Source organism: Anolis sagrei, chromosome 7, assembly GCF_037176765.1.
Source record: "Anolis sagrei isolate rAnoSag1 chromosome 7, rAnoSag1.mat, whole genome shotgun sequence".
Classification (NCBI taxonomy): Eukaryota; Metazoa; Chordata; class Lepidosauria; order Squamata; family Dactyloidae; genus Anolis; species Anolis sagrei.
In genome coordinates this window covers 37,763,343-37,784,592 of record NC_090027.1, presented here as the reverse complement: position 1 = coordinate 37,784,592, position 21,250 = coordinate 37,763,343, and positions in this window count along the sequence as shown.

Genomic DNA, 21,250 nt, shown 5'->3' with positions numbered 1-21,250 from the left:
CGGCATCCCATAGGGAATAATATGACAGTCCCAATTTATAGTGATGTTGTGAGGCTTATTGGGACAACAAGGCTTTATGGGTGTTTGCCAAGACTATAGTCTTAAGAACATGTTGTGATTAACTGCAACACACACACACACAGAGAGAGAGAGAGAGAGAGAGAAAGAGAGAGAGAGGATGCATCTAGGTAAACTTGAGATTCATGAGCTCCACCTGCTGGTCTATTGCAGATTGTTGGTCAAACAGCCAAGACTGAATTTTTCCATATTGCAAAATTCATAAAGACTCAATTCAGGTGGATTCAACAACCTAAAACAGGCTTTGAAGAGCTTTTTCCACTGCTGGTACTTGTTGAGCATCCTTCATCTGGGTATCCAAAATGATCCCAAACTCTCACCATACATAGATGAGATCATGACCCTTTTTCTCTCTGATGGTTTCATGCAGAAGCTTAGTTTTAGAATATTCTACGCAAAACTACGTTCAGGCTATGTGGTCTAAGGTATATAGGAAACATAGACTGGATTTCATGTTTGGACTTAGATCCCATCTCCAAGTTGGACATATATGCAAATATAGATATTCCGAAACACAAAACATTTCTGTCTCTAAGCATTTCGTGGAAGGAAATATCTGACCTGTAACACAAAACAAACACAGAATTGGGTTGCTGTAGGTTTTTTCGGGCTATATGACCATGGTCTAGAGGCATTTTCTCCTGGCGTTTCACCTGCATCTATGGCAAGCATCCTCAAAGGTAGTGAGGTCTGTTGGAAGTAGGAAAATGGGTTTATATTTCTGTGGAATGACCAGGGTGGGACAAAGGACTTTTGTCTGCTGGAGCTAGGTGTGAATGTTTCAACTGACCACCTTGCTTAGCATTTAATGGCTTGGAAGTGCCTGGGGGAATCTTTTGTTGAGAGGTGATTTGATGTGCCTGATTGTTTACTCTCTGTTGTTTTGCTGTTGTAATTTTTGAATTTTTTAATACTGGTAGCCAGATTTTGTTCATTTTCATGGTTTCTTCCTTTCTGTTGAAATTGTCCACATGCTTGTGGATTTCAATGGCTTCTCTGTGTAGTATGACATGGTGGTTGTGAGAGTGGTCCAGCATTTCTGTGTTCTCAAATAATATGCTGTGTTCAGGTTGGTTCATCTCTGCTCTGCTATGGATGACTTCTCTGGTTGAAGTAGTCTGCAGTGCCTTTCATGTTCCTTGATTCATGTTTGGGTGCTGCGTTTGGTGGCCCCATCAAATCACCTCTCAACGAAAGATTCCCCCAGGCACTTCCAAGCCATTAAATGCTAACCAAGGTGGTCAGTTGATACATTCACACCTAGCTCCAGCAGACAAGAGTCCTTTGTCCCACCCTGGTCACTCCACAGATATATAAACCCATTTTCCTACTTCCAACAGACCTCACTACCTCTGAGGATGCTTGCCATAGATGCAGGCGAAATGTCAGGAGAAAATGCCTCTAGACCATGGCCATATAGCCCGAAAAAACCTACAGCAACCCAATTCTGTGTTTGTTTTGTGTTACAGGTCAGATATTTCCTTCCACTAAATGCTTAGGGACAGAAATGTTTTGTGTTTTTTGTATACAAACCCATTTTCCTACTTCCAACAGACCTCACTACCTCTGAGGATGCTTGCCATAGATGCAGGCGAAATGTCAGGAGAAAATGCCTCCAGAACATGGCCATATAGCCCGAAAAAACCTACAACAACCCAGTGATTCCGGCCATGAAAGCCTTCGACAATACATTAAACACAGAATGTATTCTTCATACTCTGTTCGATGCATCTGAAGACCGCATGAATTTTGCACAAACTGCAAATAATCTCCAAAAATGGCACAATTTTTAAATATTTTCTCATGGCAGGATGAAACTTGCTGGGATGACTTCCTGAGAGAGCAAACTTAGCATAGAATTCCCCATCCTTGCAACCCTGTAAAGCCATTCCTTCTGATCCCTTCCCTTCCAAGTACAAAATACTGTTTTTCTCCCTCCCAACAGAGCCTGTGTTCCGGAGACCAGGCCAACCTCCAATTCCAGCTTGTTAGCTTTAACTGGAACGGTTTTCCTTTGAACTCTCCTTGAATTAATGTTGCCATAGCAATGGGGCACAGGCTTTGTCTTTGCGGGCCTGCCCTTCGCCCTAAAGAAAGAGGTCTTTTCGGGGGGAGAGGGTTGGATGAGAAAAGAAAAACAAGGAGGCGAGGAGGGGCACGACTTTGCCCAAAGGACTCCCTCCCCAAAAAGTGGGAAAAGATTGTTGTTATTGCGGTGTGCCTCCATTTCCGACCCATTGTGACCTTATGGAGAACCTGCAGCAGGACTGGTCCTGAATACGTTTGCCATTGTCCTCCTCTGAGGCTGAGAGAGTGTGACTTCCCCAATGTTAGTAGAATTAAAGAGGAATTAATTGCTAATTTTGTCCTTGGAGGACGCAAGGGCTCATTCCAGCAAGTTTCTTCCTGCTATGAGAAAGTCTTTGAAAATTGTGCCATGTTTGAAGATTAAGGAAAGGTAAAGGTTTTCCCTTGACAGGTTGGCAGAAGCTGGAGCTGACAGCAGAAGCTCATGCTGCTCCCCGGTGTGCCTTGTTGTCCCAAAAACATGCAAATGTGAGTAGATCAATAGGTACCGCTCCAGCGGGAAGGTAATGGCGCTCCATGCAGTCATGCTGGCCACATGACCTTGGAGGTGTCTATGGGCAATGCCAGCTCCTTGGCTTATAAATGGAGATGAGCACCACATCCCAGAGTCAGACACGACTGGACTTAATGTCAGAGGAAAAACCAACTTCACTTGACACTAAGTCTAATTGTGTTCTAAACCGAAGAGCCGGCATTGTCCATAGATGGCTCCAAAGTCATGTGGCCCACATGACAGCATGGGGTGCCGTTGCCTTCCTGCATGAGCGGTATCTTTTGATCTACTTACATTTGCATGTTTTTGATCTGCTAGGTTGGCAGAAGCTGGGGCTAACAGCAGGAGCTCACCCCACTTCCTGGATTCAAACCTACGACCTTTCAGTCAACAAGTTCAGCAGGTCAGCGCTTTAACCCACCGCACCACCGAGGGAACCTTATATTAATACTAATTAAATATATACACAAACATGCATTTACCTAACTATGAGAGAAGTTGTGTGGAAACAATTCTGTGCTTCTTTTGGGGGTTATTACAAGTTGAGTGTAGTGGCTGCGGTGGCACAGCAGGTTAAACTGCTAAGCTGCAGAACTTACTGACCGAAAGGTCAGCGGTTTGAATCCTCAGAGTGGGGTGACCTCCTGTCATAAACCGCAGTTTCTGCCAACTTAGCAGTTCAAAAACATGCAAATGTGAGTGCATCAAAAGATAGTGCTTTGGTGGGAAGGTCATAGTGCTCCATGCAGTCACATAACCTTGGAGGTGTCTACGAACAACGCCAGCTCTTTGGCTTAGAAATGGAGATCACCACCACCACCCAGAGTCATACTCGACTAGACTTAATTTATCTTACAAGTTGAGTGTCTCTTGTATTAAATACTTAAGATCAGAAGCAGGCATGTAGCCAGGAGGTGGGGGGGGGGGGGGGGTTGAGGGGCTTCAGCCCCCCCCCCCCCCCGAAATTCTCATGGTGGTTCACGAAAAGGCCTTACTGGTGCATTATTTAAACTGTTATGTTTATTCATATCATGATCTGATCACTATACTCAATATATCCCATATGCATGGGGGTATTGGGGTAATGATACAAAAGGTTTGCTACGCTAGACCCTCTTTCACTCAGACTCAGCCCCCCCCCCCCAACCCACCCTGAAAAAAATTCACACACACCCCCCCCCCCCCCCGAAACAAAATCCTGGCTATGGGTCTGATCAGAAGTGTTTGGGATTCCTTTCAAATTTTGGAAGAGCCATATTTGTGTAGTCCATACATAATGAGATCTCTTGGAGATGGGACTGAAGTCAGAGGAAAGCATTGTATCTTATGGCCAGGAATGTGGCACAAGGGAAGAAAAATTGCTGGTCCAGTACATAAGATAACACAAGATGCATGGATTTATACAGCGGTGATAGAAGAGTGTCATCCACAATATCCAAGGGCAATGAAATAGTTCCATGTGGCACACAAACCTACAACCATCAATGTCAAACTACGGCCAATTGCGCTAGTTTTATTCACTCCATCATTGGCTGCATCTACACTACAGAATGAATGCAGTTTGACACCACTTTAACTGCTATGGCTCAATACTCTGGAATCCTGGGAACTGTAGTTTAATGACGCACTATTTGACAGAGAAGGAAATGAATCTTGTCAAACTACAACTCTCATAATGTCAGAGCACTGAGCCATGGCAACTCAAATGGCATCAAAATGCATTCATTCTACAGTGTGGATGCACCCTGAATCATGCCAAGGTTTGGATAAATCCTTTGGATATAATCCTTTCCAAATAGTATCTCCTTCTCCCTCTTTTGTGTTTCTCCCCACCAACAAAACATTTGCAGCAAAGCACGATGAGATTCTTCTTCAGCAATTTCTCCCCGCCTTTGCCATTCTCTGCAACTTTCTGCAAATGCCAGCACAGCCTCCATCTCTGAAGGAAACCATCTTTGGATAAAGGGCTTCTTGATTCCAACTCCTACATCTCTCTCATTTCGGGCGTGATCTGATCATTTTGGCAGCAATGTGCAATTCTTTCCAAACCAGAGGAAATTCTTTGTGTAACTAGACCTGTAGGTGGGCCATGGGCGGAAGGAATTTGCAACATGGCCATTCATTCTGGGCCATATTTTTTGCTACTCTTATTATCTGCCAGTGCTTTCTGCTGAGTCTCACACCAAAGTGCTAACCAAGCCTGGCCCTGTTAGCTTCCAAAATCAGATGATGTGCACCTTCAGGCTGGTAACATTGACACTGAAATACAACATCGCCTGAGCTCTGCAAGTGCAGCATTTTTCCAAATGAAGCACAGAGTGTTTGAGGACCGGGACATCCGTAGGAATGCCAAGGTGCTTGTTTATAAAGCTATTGTCCTCCCAACCCTGCTATACGCCTGTGAAACGTGGACTGTCTACAGATGTCACATGCAACTCCTAGAATGATTCCATCAGCATTGCCTCTGAAAAATCCTGCAAATCTCTTGGGAAGACAAGCAGACAAATGTCAACATGCTAGAAGAAGCAAAGACCACCAGCATTGTAGTGATGGTCCTCCACCATCAACTCCGCTGGACCGGCCATGTTGTCCGGATGTCTGACCACTGTCTCCCAAAGCAGTTGATCTATTCCAAACTCAAGAATGGAAAATGGAATGTTGGTGGGCAGGAAAAGAGATTTAAAGATGGGCTCAAAGCCAACCTTAAAAACTCTGGCATAGACACCGAGAACTGGGAAGCCCTGGCCCTTGAGCACTCCAGCTGGAGGTCAGCTGTGACCAGCAATGCTATAGAATTCAAAGAGGTATGAATGGAGGGCGAAAGAGAGAAACGTGCCAAGAGGAAGGCATGTCAAGCCAACCCCAACCAGGACCGCCTTTTACCTGGAAATCAATGCCCTAACTGTGGGAGAAGATGCAGATCAAGAATAGGGCTCCACAGTCACCTACAGAGTCATTGCCAGTACACCGATCTTGAAAGACAATCCTACTCAGACAACGAGGGATCACCTAAGTGAAGTGAACATCCATCCCCAGCTCCAGTCCTCTACAATCTCATCCTTGCTCCAGGATTTTGATCAAAAGAGAGCAAGTTCTTCTAGTGCACCGAGATGCATTTTATCCATCACCAAAGCCTGGAACTCATTTAAAGTAGCGATGTATTTCTTGGCTGGCGTCTTAGCGGTCTGTTAACTGCATTCCTCACTCCTCATTAGTCCCGGTATTCATGCAAGGTGGCTCAATGCACACCATTTGAGAAGCCAAATAGGAGGCCAAAAGCTCAGCCTTCTCCTTCCATATTGCATCGTGTTACTACTTCTTCCTCCAAACTGTTGAGAGGAGGACTTTTTGGGGCTCTTAATTCCTCCGTTCAAAAGTGACTAAGGTCTTTTTCACTCAACAGGATTATAATGCCATAGCTATACCTTCTAGAGTCTCAATATTTGTAGTCTGAGGAGACCCTAAACATATCTAGGAGAGAATGGTAAACACTGACAAATGCCTAGAGAAATATAATCTCTTGGAATCATTCGGTCCTCCAGATGTGACCTCTACTGACCCATCATTTTGTCCTTTCCTTGGTTGGACATAGCTCAGATACACGTTTAAATATAATACTTTGCTTTGCAAAGGAGAGAAATAGAAGCCAAACAAAGAAAGATGGAAAGATGGAATAAGAGGGAAAAGGGGGAAATGGCACATGCAAAATAATAAATGTGTGTAGTATGTCCTGTGATGAGGCTTTCCTCCTATAATGCATACGCTGGGCTATTATTGCGTATGAAAATTTCCCAATTGTAAGTACACATCTGGAAGTCATTAAAGGAAGGCAACACTCATACTAATCCTGAGATTATGGTCACAGCCAATGCATTGGCAAGTGAAGGAGAATCCTCTTTCCCAAATGATTGAAGCTTTGCCTTTTCCTGTGGAAGGGATGCTTGATTTTGGAGGAGCCCCTCTCCTGGTCCTCTTGGCCCCTCTCCCCAGGACTTTGCAGCCAAATTAAGAGAGCCATTCCCATTCCTGGTTAATGAGAAACTCCTGCCCTTTGTCCCTTGAACTAGAACGCTAGCCAGAGGCACACAACATGTGACTCTGAGCCAGGGCGGTGGAAAAGGGAGAAAAACACAAGGCAGCAAGGGTGTCGTTTGCTAGGGCTTCGTCCCAAAGTGCGATGATGTCAAAACCATTTGAGAATGGAGAGATTCAGCCTTGGAATGGTAGCTTCCCACTGTCCCCATTCAGCAGAGACATTTTGGTTTATCCTCTGTCGCCCCACTTTCTCAGTACTCCAACAGTTAAACTATCCCAGTTTTGTTCCCATTCTCTCATCTTCCTCCTTTGTCCTCAGCTTACTCCCATTGCTGCAAACAGAGGACAACCTGCCAAAGTAATTTTCATGCAGTTCATAACAACAACAGCAACAGCAACACTTTATTTATATTCTGTCTTTCTTCCCGAGGGGACTCAGAGTGGATTACAGCATATAAACAGACACAAGCCAACATTAAATGCCATGTTGAAGGCTTTCATGGCCAGAATCACTGGGTTGTTGTAGGTTTTTCGGGTTGTACGGCCATGTTTTAGAGGCATTGTCTCCTGATGTTTTGCCTGCATCTGTGGCAAGCATCCTCCCAACTCCTGAGGATGCTTGCCACAGATGCAGGTGAAACGTCAGGAGAGAATGTTTCTAGAACATGGCCATACAACCCAAAGAACCTACAACTACCCATTCAATTCCTTGTTACAATGAAATACAATGAGACACAAATATACATAAAAGGCAAAGGCTTCTCCTTTCATTTCTACGTCCCCCCTCCCCTTGTGGAAACTTTGTTTCCACAACCCCCGTTTTAATGAGCCCCCTCTGCAAATAACCTGCTTCTCCTTTATCTCACCCAAGTTTTTAATCAGTTTTTAATTAGTTTTTCTTTTAATCATTACATGTAGCCTGCCCATTGTCACTGTGATTGTGTTTACTGTAATTTTATATCATTATGCATTCATGTTTTATGTAATTATGATTTTTTTATTGTTTTCCTTTTCGGTTTTATTTTGCTGTAGTTTGTTGTTTGGGCTTGGCCTCATGTAAGCCGCCCCAAGTCCCCATCAGGGAGATGGTGGCAGGGTATAAAGATTATTATTATTATTATTATTATTATTATTATTATTATTATTATTTCTGGCTCTAGCGGCAGTAGTCATCTCCAACTCCAGAGCTCATCTCCTTTCCATGCCAAGGAGCCTGCATTGCCTGTAGACACCTCCTGGTCAGGTAGCCAGCATGACTGCATGGAGCGTCTTTTTGCTTTTTCCCGTTCAAGCGGTACCTATTGATCAACTCACACTTGAATGTTTTTGAACTGCTAGGTTGGGAGGAGCTAGGGCTAACAGTGGCAGCTCATCCTGTTCCGCAGATTTGAACTGCCAAGCTTCAGGTCAGCAGTTCAGCAGCACAAAGGTTTAACTTATTACACCCCTGTGGACCTACTCATCAATGGTGGAGACCAAAGAAAAAGGTGGTATCCCCAGTAGGCCCAGAGAAAAGTAAACTGCTCCAGCCTCTCTGTGTATTCTTCCTCCTTATTGGCCATCTTGACCATTCTCTGGTGAAGGCTGGCCAAGCATGTCTTAGTTTACATCTATCAAATGCTGGAGAGTAGGCTTTTTTTGGCCATAGTTCCAGTAATCCTTTAGCAAGACTCTTCTTAACTAATTTAATATATGTTATTCTTTTCCCCCATGCATAAACACATGTTTCTAAGGAGCCCCAAGTTCAATTCTTGGATTGGAAGTATTCAAATCTATTTGGCTTGCAAGACTGTTGAGAAGCCAGGTAGTTGGCTATTACTAAAACCATTACTTGAGCATCTCTGCACCCTTCCCCCTCCACATCAGGCCATGATGGAGAGGTCCAGAGGTGGAGGAAAGGAGAGGTAAGCATGCATCTTGTGAAACATTTGTGAGGAATTGGAGAAACTGACCTGGAATGGACAGCTGCATCCCATAAAGCCAGGCTGTTAAAGCCTTCCTTGTCTCCAAGTTGGCCTCCCATTCACAGCAGGAGGTAAGTGGGGGGGGGGGGCTCATTTTACATGGAAAATGGAATCGTTTATGGCACTGATTGGGAGAAAAAGTATGTCTTTAGAAAAAAATACAAAAGGGATTGAGGGGGTAGAAGAAGGAAGGGATTACATTTAGGAAAAGGTACTTATTGGACTACAATGTCAATAATCCCCCAGTTTTCAGGACCACTGCAATCAGTTGGAGTCTGCAAACATAAACCACACACCATCCAACTATCTTAGAATCACAGAATCGTAGAGTTGGAAAAGACCTTGTGGGCTATCCAGTCCAATGCCCTTCCAAGAAGCAGGAAAATCACACTCAAAACACTCCCGACAGATGGCCATCCAGCCTGTTTAAAAGTCTCCAAAGAAGGAGCCTCCACCACACTCCAAGGCAGAGAGTTCCACTTCTGAACAGCTCTCACAATTAGGAAGTTCTTCCTCATGTTCAGGTGGGATCTCCTTTCCTGTATTCTAGTCTGTGTTCTAGTCTCCAGGGCAGCAGAAAACAGTCCCTATGATTTCCCCTTACATATTGATACATGACCCTCATCATATCTCCTCTCACTCTTCTGCAGGCTAAACATGCCCAGCTCTTTAAGCCAATCCTCATAGGGCTTATTCTCCATACCCTTAATCTATTTAATTGCCCTTCTCTGTACACATTCCAGCTTAGAGTCAACATCTCCCTTCAATTGTGGTGCCCAGAATCTTGATTTGATAGGAACCATTCTGTGATTAATCCCTTACTGTCCCACTGTTTTTTAAATGTCCTGGTTTCTTTCTCCTCCACCACCACCTTCTTCCTTTACTTGATGCAAATTGAGTTCAAAGCACAAATGCAGTTACACCGGAGATGAGAGATACCTTGTCCGTCCCAACAAGGCGCAAGCAAAAGCAAACTGCTGCATTGTCTCCTAGCTTGGGTGTTCTTGAATAATTACTGTTGGGAATCAGGAACTGTTAGGCTCAAAATAATCCTCTCTGGGGGTGATTCCACCAAATATATAGCAAAGATGCAGAGTTCTTAAGCTGCAGAAACTTACATGTAGTAAGGATTGGCTTCCATGCAACAGGATGAAACAGGATTACAGATCCACAACTTTATCGGATCAAAAATAATATGTTTATTAAAAACAAAATAAATCCATTCTAGATAGGAAAGGTTCTTGGAGCTAACTAGCTTCACTGATCTATCATCTAAGGATAAGAAAAAAGTAATTATATCTATTACATCTTACCTGGTCAATGGCAAGATGTCTCCTCACTCTAGAGAAGACCAAAGGAGAAGAAGGCCAATATGGAGAACACTGACCACAACCCCCTTCTAAACCCCTTCTTAAAATAAGCTTGCTAGAGGAAATTGGGAAGCAACCCCTCAGTCTTATCTATCTAGGCTAACTACTTATTGAGAGCTGGAGACTTGTACAGTCAGGGATGAAACCCAACAATTATTGCTTTTTTGACCACACTCTGAGGTGGCTTGGCCACACATGTTCCAGTTTTGATCCATGAAATATTGAAGGAAGGGTGTGAAACCAATTTATTACTTATTGGACTACTTATTACTTATTTACAGCATTTCTACCCCGTTCTTCTCACCCCCTGCAGGGGGACTCCGAGCGGCTAACAATGGCAACGATTGGATGCCACAACAATTACAATTATAAAAGCAAAATGAAACTATACAATGTAATACATTAAAACAACATTTCCAATATAACAACAGTCTATTCAGGTGCCGTTATATCCATTATCCAAAAGTCTGGTTCCACAACCATGTCTTCAGTTTTCTTCTGAAAGAAAGGAGGGAGGACGCTGATATAATTTTGCTGGGGAGCAAATTCCACAGGTGGGGGGTCACCACCGAGAAGACCCTGTCCCTCATCCCCACCAGCTGGGTTTGCAAAGCTGGTGGGACCAAGAGCAGGGACTCCCTGGCAGATCTTAGACTACGAGGTGGAACGTAGAGGGGGATACATTCGGACAAGTAAGCTGGGCCGGAGTCGTATAGGGCTTTATAGGCCAAGACCACCACTTTGAATTGTGTTTGGAAATGGACCGGCAGCCAGTGGAGTTGACGTAACGGGGGGGAGGGGGGTATGCTCCCTGTACGATGCTCCAGTGAGCAATCTGGCTGCAACACATGTAGAGTGCATTGCAGTAATCTATTTGGGTTGCAACCAGAGCATGGACCACCATGCCCAGATCACACTTCCCAAGGTAAAGGCACAACTGGCGCACAAGCTTTAACTGTGCAAAGGCTCTCCCAGCCACCACTGAGATATGGGGTTCCAGGCTCAGTGATGAGTCCAGGATCCCTCCTAAGCTGTGAACCTGTGTCTTCAGGGGGAGTGTGACCCCATCCAACACAGGCTGTAATCCTATGCCCTGTTCAGCCTTTCGGCTGACCAGGAGGACCTCTGTCTTGTCTGGATTCAGTTTCAATTTGTTAGCCCTCATCCAGTCCGACACAGCAGCCAAGCACTGGTTCAAAGTCTGAACAGCCTCCTTAGCGACAGGTGGGAAACCAGACCTGGCTTTACATGTGCAAAATCCCCCAAATGGATCACACAGCAGATCCAGAGATTCCCAGGATTGTGTTTAACACACACACACACACAAATAACTTTCTCAAGATATGGAAGGAAGGGTTACAATGTTACCCTATGCAATCTATGGACAACATTCCTCATTTTCAAAAGGGTAACTTTCCAGAAAAAAAAAGAGGAAGACCTATTTCATAAAGCTGGAATGGAGGATGGTGAAGCCGTAAGAGAGGGTCATACGTTTGATTTTTCATAAATGGAAAAAGTGACTAGAAAGGGGGAGGAAAACATTATTATTATTATTATTGCAGATCTGGTTGCTGTTCCTGGCCGAAGGCCAAGGAGACTTATGAGGCGACGGCAGAGGGAGTGTGAACCTGGCAGAAGCTGGTTTTTCTGATGTTTTATCAATCCCTTGGTGCGAGAGCGTTGGCACCAAGGCCGGCGCGAAGGGGATGGAGAAGCAATGCGCTCAAAAGCTCTGAAATGCCACATCAGCAGCAGCAGTGAAGGCCACGGGCAGCCAAGCCACGTGGGTCGTAATGAAGACCAGATTTGTCTCCTGGCTGCCTTCCAGTTCGCTCTCTCCCAAGTCTTTGGATGCAGAAAAGAGGGGCCTGGGGCTGGGGGAATCCCCAGTGTTTGGGGCTGAGCAAGGGAGAGTCAGATATCAAGTCAGATTGAACCCCAGGCTAGTATTATTATTAGTAGTAATAGTATTATTAGTTGTGGGAATATCTCAGAAACCCCTGGGGACGGGCAGCCAGATAAAGCTTGATTGATGCTTTATGATTCCATTTCTGATCTGGATTCTTGGCAATCCCCATCACAAAGACAGGAGAGAAAAGAAATATGAAGGTAGATCAGTAAAACAAACAGTCAGGCCTGGGTCTGAATGAGATGGATCCCTCCCAACTCAGTTAACCACTCAAGAGCCAGGACGAGAAATCTAGACCTTCTGCAAGTATTGAGGAGACAGAACGGTTTGAGTGTTAGATGATGGCTTTGGAGACCAGGGTTCAAATCCCCATTCATTCATGGAAAGACACTGAGTGTCTTTGGGCAAGTCACACTCTTCTCAAAAAGAAGTCCACTCCAAACAAATATTTATTTATTTATTTATTTATTTATTTATTTATTTATTTATTGTATTTCAATACTGCCCATTTCATGCCTGGGGGGGACTCAGAGCAGTGTGCAACATGGTAAAGGTAAAAGTTTCCTGTTGACATTAAGTCTAGTCATAGAATCATAGAATCAAAGAGTTGGAAGAGACCTCATGGGCTATCCAGTCCAACCCCCTGCCAAGAAGCAGGAAATTCACATTCAAAGCACTCCAAACAGATGGCCATCCAGCCTCTGTTTAAAAGCTTCCAAAGGAGCCTCCACCACACTCCGGGGCAGAGAGTTCCACTGCTGAATGGCTCTCAAAGTCAATAAGTTCTTCCTAATGTTCAGATGGAATCTCCTTTCTTGTAGTTTGAACCCATTGCTCCACTGAGTCCTAGTCTCCAGGACAGCAGAAAACAAGCTTGCTCCCTCCTCTCTCTCTATGACTTGCCCTCATGTATTTATACATGGCTATCATATCTCCTCTCAGCCTTCTCTTCTTCAGGCTAAACATGCCCAGCTCCTTAAGCCGCTCCTCATAGGGCTTGTTCTCCAGACCCTTGATCATTTTAGTCGCCCTCCTCTGGACACATTCCAGCTTGTCAATATCTCTCTTGAATTGTGGTGCCCAGAAATGGACACAATATTCCAGGTGTGGTCTAACCAAAGCAGAATAGAGCATGGGGAGCATGACTTCCCTGAACCTAGACACTATGCTCCTATTGATGCAGGCCAAAATCCCATTGGCTTTTTTTGCTGCTACATGACATTATTGGCTCATGTTTAACTTGCTGTCCGACTCTGGGGGGTGGTGCTCATCTCCATTTCTAAGTCAAAGAGCCAGCTTTGTCTGTAGACACCTCCAAGGTCATGTGGCCAGCATGACTGCATGGAGTGCCGTTATCTTCCCGTCAAGGTGGTACCTATTAATCTACTCACATTTACATGTTTTCGAACTGCTAGGTTGGCAGAAGCTAGGCCTAACAGCAGGAGCTCACCCCACTGCCTGGATTTGAACCACCAACCTTTTGGTCAGCAAGTTCAGCAGCTCAGTGGTTTAACTCACTGCACCACCAAGGGGCCCGTACAACATGATAAAATGCAATACATAACTAAATCAATAACCCATAATCTATATAAAGAAAATATAATGTTCGTTTGTGGGATTAACTCAAAAACCACTGGATGAATTGACATGAAATTTGGACACTATACCCCTAACAGATCAACGAACGACCATCACTCATAACCCCCCCCCCCCCCACACACACACACACACATACACACAAAACAGTAGAAAGGACTTAAAACCCCAAAAAAGCTAAATGACAATACGGAAAAAAGGGAACGGAGGAGGGAGGGAAGGAAAGGGAGAAAGAAAGAAAGAAAGAAAGAAAGAAAGAAAGAAAGAAAGAAAGAAAGAAAGAAAGAAAGAAAGAAAGGGGGAAGGAAGGAAGGGGGAAGGAAGGAAGGAAGGAAGGAAGGAAGGAAGGAAGGAAGGAAGGAAGGAAGGAAGGAAGGAAGCATGGAAGCAAAGAGCAAAGGAAGGAAGGAAAGAGGTAGAGAAGGAAGAAAGGAGAGAAAGGATGGAAAAGAAAAAGGGAAGGAAAGAAAGAGGTAGCAAAGAAAAGAAGGAGAAAAGGAAAGGGAAAAAAAGGAAAGGAAGGAAAGAGGGAGCAAAGGAAGGAGAGAAAGAAGGAGAGAAAGAGGGAGGGAAGGTTGGCCACAGCAACGTGTGGTGGGTACAGCTAGTATGATTTAAAACTGTTAAAACCTATCCAAAAACACATCATAACATGCACATAAAACCTATTAGACATTGCACCAGTCCCATGGTTATCATTTAGCTGCTTCAGGAATACTATCGCTCACTGAACACCTACTTGCATAGCCAGGCTTTAAGTTTTTTTTTCTGAACACCAGAAGGAAGGGAGCTGATCTAATCTCACTGGGGAGTGAGTTCCACAGCCAAGGGGCCACCACCGAGGAGGCCCTGTCTCTTGTCCCCACCAAGCGCACTTGTGAAAAGCAGGACCTCCCTGGTTGATCTTAGAGCTCAAACTGGTTCATAAAGGGAGATACATTTGGACAGGTAGGCTGGATTTATTGGCTAAAACCAGCACTTTGAATTGTGCTCTGTAGTGGACTGGCAACCAGTGGAGTTGGTGCAGCAGGGGGGTTGCATGCTTCCTGTACTCTGCTCCAGTAAGGAACCTGGCTGTCGCCTGTTGGACTACTTAGATCTTCTGAACAGTCTTCAAAGGCAGCCCCACGAAGAGTGTGTTGCAGTAGTCTATTCGAGATGTAAATCTCACCAAGAAAATTCCTTGTTAGGTTTGCCTTGAGGTCACTAATACAACTTGAAGACACAGAAAAAAATACAAAAATGCTGTCACGTCAATTCTGCCTTTCTCTAACACCAGTCTGATTTGCCCAAGGGGTTCCATAACTCAGCAGGGATTCAAGTTTTTGTCTTCAGGGATCTTAATCCAACACTCAAACTGCTGCACCACATTGGCTCATTGGCAAGATGTATCCTGCAAAGGTTTTCCATTGTCTTTGCTGTCATTTTCGAAACTCAGAAGACCCTAATGCCCAGCATTCTTCCTGTGGCGTTCCCAAAGAAGTCCTTGCCAAAGGCTCCCTTCCCTTCCTCCTCTTAGTCCTCCCATTCTCCAAGCCAAAAAAACGGTTTTATGGCCCATAAAACGAGGCCGCCTTTGTCATCCTCCTCCTTGATATCCTTCCTCATTGCCTCTTCCTTTTCAGAATGCCCATTTTATAAATCACTTTAATTGGGTTTTTATTGCACTTGGGTGACATTTACATGGCTCCAGATTGCTTTCATTATACCTACCTGATCCTTAGATGATAGTTATGGGGCTGGGAGTAAATTGGCATGGCCTCCCCACTTTCTCCTGAATATCATTTTCCCTAGATATACAATATATTACTTTTGTTAAGTTAATAAAACTTTAATGAGATTTATTCTGCATCACTTTTGAAGTTGTTAGCCACTTTGTCCCCCAAATGGGAATAAAAAGCAGGGTACATTATTATTATTATTATTATTATTATTATTATTATTATTATTATTATGGTGTGAGAGAATTGGCCGTCTGCAAGGACATTGCCAAGGGAATGCCAGGATGTTTTGATGTTTTACCATCCTTGTGGGAGACTTCTCTCATGTCCCCGCATGGGGAGCCAGAGCTGACAGAAGGAGCTCATCCACACTCTCTCCGGATTCGAACCTCCAAATTGTCGGTCTTCAGTCCTGCTGGCACAAGCGTTTAACCCATTGTGCCACCGAGGGCTCCTTGCAGTTTCTCAAGTCGCTCCTAACATAAAATAGTAGTAGTAGTAGTAGTAGTAGTAGTAGTAGTAGTAGTAGTATTTACTATTATATTGTATTATTATTATTATTATTATTATTATTATTATTATTTCACTGGCACAAGCCAGTCAAGGTGGTCCCAGTGGTGATTGGCACACTGGGTGCAATGCCTAAAGATATTGGCCTGCACTTAAAAACAATCAGCACTGACAAAATTACCAAGCCTGTAAAACCTTTCTCTTCTGTCAAGCTTTCGATGGGTGAATAACTCGGGGCTATAGCTGTTCTTGTTTTTATTGTATTTTAAAGTTAATTGTATTGATTTAAATTGGGAGTAGCAGTATACAAGTCAAATAAATAATAAAAATAAAAATAAAATCTATCAGTTGCAAAATGCCGTCCTACTCGGATCTGCATGCATTATTTGCTGATACATTGCATAATCCTAGATGCTTGGGAAGTGTCTGACATGTGATCCAAGACAACAGCCAGCATAGTAATCTTGTTTGATGTGTACTAATCTTGTTGTGTATCTAATAATAATAATAATATCCCCTGTAGAAAATTTGCATTCCATTATGAATATATAACTTGACATCTCATTTAGTAATTACATACCTCCAGTTTAAAAGAGACAGTTCAATTTAATCCTCTTGCATCGTGTTTTCTCCGTTATTTTTAAAATATCCCCGTTTCTTCCTCTTCCTACGTTTTCCTTCTTCCTCAGCATCATTGTTAACAAACAATTTGTTAAAAAATGCAATGCAACTGTTTGGTCTGCTCCTGACACGATAAATAAAAATAAGCATCATTGTTTGAAATTACATTCAAAGTGCAAATGTAGTTTCCATTCAGTTAACTCAGCAAAGGGAAAAGGAGAGAAGGGGATGAATCTTGCCCTTCCCAGTTGGCTCAAGCAAAAGCAAACTGCTGCAGATTCTCCAGCTTTATAATGTTTCCCAGCTTGGATATACTCTGATGCTTGTCCATATACGCCCAGGTGTTTATTTGCAAAATACTGAAGGGCATACAATCAATTGCACAGGGAGCAATGCATAAGACAGAGGCTGTCATACACTGTAAGGAAACATGATCTCAGTGCTAACCTCCAGATGAAGTGGAGCTTGTTGGTGTATTGTAATCCTCCCATTATCTCAGCCTAAACAGCAATTAAACATCCTTCCAAAATTTGAAATCAGGGGAAAGGCCAAGAGAGCAAACTCTGTTCAAAGGGGAAAATGGACTGAGATTGTTAGCAACATCTTTCTGCTTTGGACCCAAAGGACCAAAGGGAATGATATCACAATTCTGGGAAACCCAAGCATCATGCTGATGGAGGCTTTTTGGAATCTGGGTTTTGCAAACAAGAAACTGGCTGGATGAAGCTCCACATCTGGGCTCGGCATCTCCGGGGACACTGGGGAGCGGGCCTCCTCCCCAGTTTGAGCAATTGCATCTCGCTTCCGGAAAGTTTGCTCTGAAAGATGAAGGGGTTAGTCAGAGGACAGTGGCTGTTTCAGCTTCCCGGCCCTTTTGTTACTGATCAGGGAAAGGTAATAAAACGTGTTTCTGATTTTTACATGGGAACAAGTAAGGAGCCCCCAGTGGTACAGTGGGTTAAACCCCTGTGCCGGCAGGACTGAAGACCAGCAGGTCGGAGGTTTGAATCCAGGGAGAGCATGGTCAGCTCCAGCTCTCCATGCAGGGACACGAGAGAAGGGTGACTACAATGATCAAGGGTCTGGAGAACAAGCCCTATGAAGAGCGGCTTAAAGAGCTGGGCATGTTTAGCTTGAAGAAGAGAAGGATGAGAGGGGATATGATAGCCATGTATATATATGTGAGAGAAAGCCACAGGGAGGAGGGAGCAAGCTTGTTTTCTGCTTCCCTGGAGACTAGGACGAGTAACAATGGCTTCAAACTACAAGAAAGGAGATTCCATCTGAACATGAGGAAGAACTTCCTGTGAGACCCATTCAGCAGTGGAACTCTCTGCCCCGGAGTGTGGTGGAGGCTCCTTCTTTGGAAGCTTTTAAACAGAGGCTGGATGGCCATCTGTAAGGGGTGCTTTGAATGCAACATTCCTGCTTCTAGGCAGGGGGTTGGACTGGATGGCCCATGAGGTCTCTTCCAACTCTGTGATTCTATGATTCTATGATTCTAAGGGTGGTAAAACATAAAAAAAAAATCTGGGCATCTCCTGGGTAACATCCTTGCAGATGGTCAATTCTCTCACTCCAGAAGTGACTTGCAGTTTCTCAAGTCACTCCTGACATGACAAAAAAATGGGAATGAGTCACAGTTCTTGGAAAACTGGAAAGATCTGTTTCTTTCCTGATTTTTTTTCCCAATACCTCCCTTAAATTTATTGAGATAACTCTTTATTGAAGTTGCTTGCTGCCTCTATCTTGGCATTGGATCTGGATCCAGCTTTGGACCATTGAAACCAGGGACATGTATTTGGGAATTGTGCTCCATAAAAGTTGCTTGCCTCCAGTGGTACTTTCAGGTAAGCCACATTGGTGTGATGTTTTGCCGTACAAGTTTTTCTGGACAGCAATTGGAGCTCAACCATATCGCTTGCTAGTGAAAAGCAGCTATTTATGGAATCCACGCAATTGGTGGCTTCAGAGGACTTTGGACTCTTTTATGGCCTTTTCCTTGAGGGTGAACTTCACACTTCTTTGGAATGCTGGAAGTATTTGCCATCAAATAGTAAAGGGACACTGCCTTTGGTTTATGGAGGGAAGGCAGGAGGGAGCATGGAGTTTACCTTGACTTCATGCAAGTTCTTTGAACTCCATAATCCTGGCGGTAAATGAGGAAAGAGCTCATTGAAACAGAAAGAAGCCAATTGCTGGATAGTTAAATCCAGATGGGCGAAAAGAACGTTCCAAAGTACAATGCCGAGTTGGGTGGAACTGAGCAAAACAGAATACAAACCATATTGTCTCTGGCACAAAGATCATTGCATTCTTCAAGGGTGGAGTGTGGTGTGAATAGCACCATCATGCAGAAAGTGACCTCAAGAGTCATCTAGTCCAAACCCCTTCTGTGCCTGAATACAGCATTCTTGAAAGGTTCCCATACAACCTCAGTTTAAGGTTTTCCACCACCTTCTAAACCAGTGGTTCTTAACCTGGGGTCCCCAGATGTATTTGGCCTTCAACTCCCAGAAATCCTAACAACTGGTAAACTGGCTGGGGTTTCTGGGAGTTGTAGGCCAAAAACATCTGGGGACCCCAGGTTGAGAACCACTGTTCTAAACAGTTCCAGCCCAGCTTACCTGTCTGAATGTATCTCTCCTTTTGAAGCATCTAGGACTCTACGATCACCTGGGAAGGTCCTGCTCTCGGTCCCACCTTCTTTGCAAATGCATTTAGCGGGGACGAGAGACAGGGCCTTTTCAGTGGTGGCCTCTTGGCTGTAGAATACCCTCCTTATATCCTTAGGGATATTAGATCACCCCCCTCCCTCCTAACACTTTGTAAAAAAAGTTAAAACCTGGCTTTTTGAGCCAGCATTTGCAAATGCAGTGTAACAGGAAAATATAGATCTATGGAACGACAGGACGACATGAGTTGGAAAATGATTTTAGTAAGCAGACACTGAGGATTTTTATTGTATTTTAATGGTTTTTATATTATTTGCTAAATGTTTTAAAATTATATTTTATGTTGTTGGGAGCATCAAATTGTGCTGATTATAAACTGCCTTGAGTCGCCTTCGAGCTGAGAAAGGCGATATATAAATACGGCAAATAAATAAATAAATAATAAAGTGTCAATCTACTTTACATATAGGAAGGAAGTTGCTCCTAATGTCTCAATGGATTCACCATTCTTGTCATTTGAATCCACTTTGTGTCCTACTCTCTGGAGGAGAAAATAAGCTGGCTCCATCATCTCCAGATGTTTAAGGATAGCTGTCATGTCATCTCTCAGTCTTTGCTTCTTGAAGCCACACATATGCAAGTCCCCAAGTTGTTCCTCCTAAGGCTTGGTTTCCAGATCTTGGGTCATCTTCTCTGGACACAATTCAACTTGTCAATATCCTGCAGTGAAGGGGATGGAGAGAGCATGAGCAAAAATTAAACAAACTGACTATCAGAGCTCAAAAAAAGATACTTTTTGGGGGGACTACAAGTCACAAAATCTTCCAGGCGATGGAAGGATCAGCACTTTGGAGAGCTTCCTTAAAGGTCAGACTACTAGGGGGTTGTGTACAATTGAACAAAAAAAAACCCAAACTAAATGGAAGGCTGGCTGCTCTCATGATGCAGACCTATTTCTGGTGAATATCTCTCTATTAAATAGATAGATAGATAGATAGATAGATAGATAGATAGATAGATAGATAGATAGATAGATAGATAGATGATAGATAGATGAGAGAGAGAGAGAGAGAGAGAGAGAGAGAGAGAGATGATAGATAGATAGATAGATAGATAGATAGATAGATAGATAGATAGATAGATAGAGATATCTCTATGTGTCTTTGATACAGGAGAGTTCCCCTGCAAAACATCATTCTTCCTGATAGTTTCCTGACTGTCAGAAAGCTAGTTTTTCAGTCTTGGGAAAAAATAATAATAATAATACATGCATTTTACATCCAGAAATACGTAGAGTGTGTGTGTGTGTACACATTATATAGCAGTATTTAGCAGCTTGATACTGCTTTATTTGCTGTAGATCCATCCTATGGATTGCTGGGATGTTAAGAAGGGACTTTGGGTGCATCTCTACACCATAAAATTTAGTTTGATGCCACTTTATTTATTTATTTACTTCATTTGTATACCGCTTTTCTCAGCTCTTAGGCAACTCAAAGCGGTTAACAACAGCAAAAACTCAATGCTAAACATCATAAAAACAGTTAAGGGACAGTTAAAACAGTAACATAGCAAACAATTAAACATCAATATAACAACTCATTAGCATTTCATCAGTAGAATCAAGATCCAATCTCATCATCTGTTATTCTGTATTCCTATATTCATTACATTGCCTAATCAAATGCCTGCTCGAACAAACAGGTCTTCACTTTTCTCTGAAATGCCAGTAGGAAGGGGGCCGATCTAATATCTGTAGGAAGGGCGTTCCACAGCTGAGGAGCCACCACTGAGAAGGCCCTGTCTCTCGTCCCCGCCAGGCGTGCCTGTGTTGCAGGCGGGACTGAGAGCAGGGCTTCTCCAGATGATCTTAATGTCCTAACTGGTTCATAGGAGGAGATGTGTTCAGACAGGTAAGTTGGGCGAGAACTGTTTAGGGTTTTATAGGCTAATGCCAGCACTTTGAATTGTGCCCGGTAGCAGACTGGTAGCCAGTGGAGCTGGTGCAACAAAGGAGTTGTATGCTCCCTGAGTGCTGCTCCTGTTAGTATCCTGGCTGCCAAATGTTGGACCATTTGAAGCTTCTGAGCAGTCTTCAAAGTCAACCCCACGTAGAGAGCGTTGCAGTACTCTATACGGGATGTAACCAGAGCGTGGATACCATGGCCAAGTCAGACTTTAACTGTCATA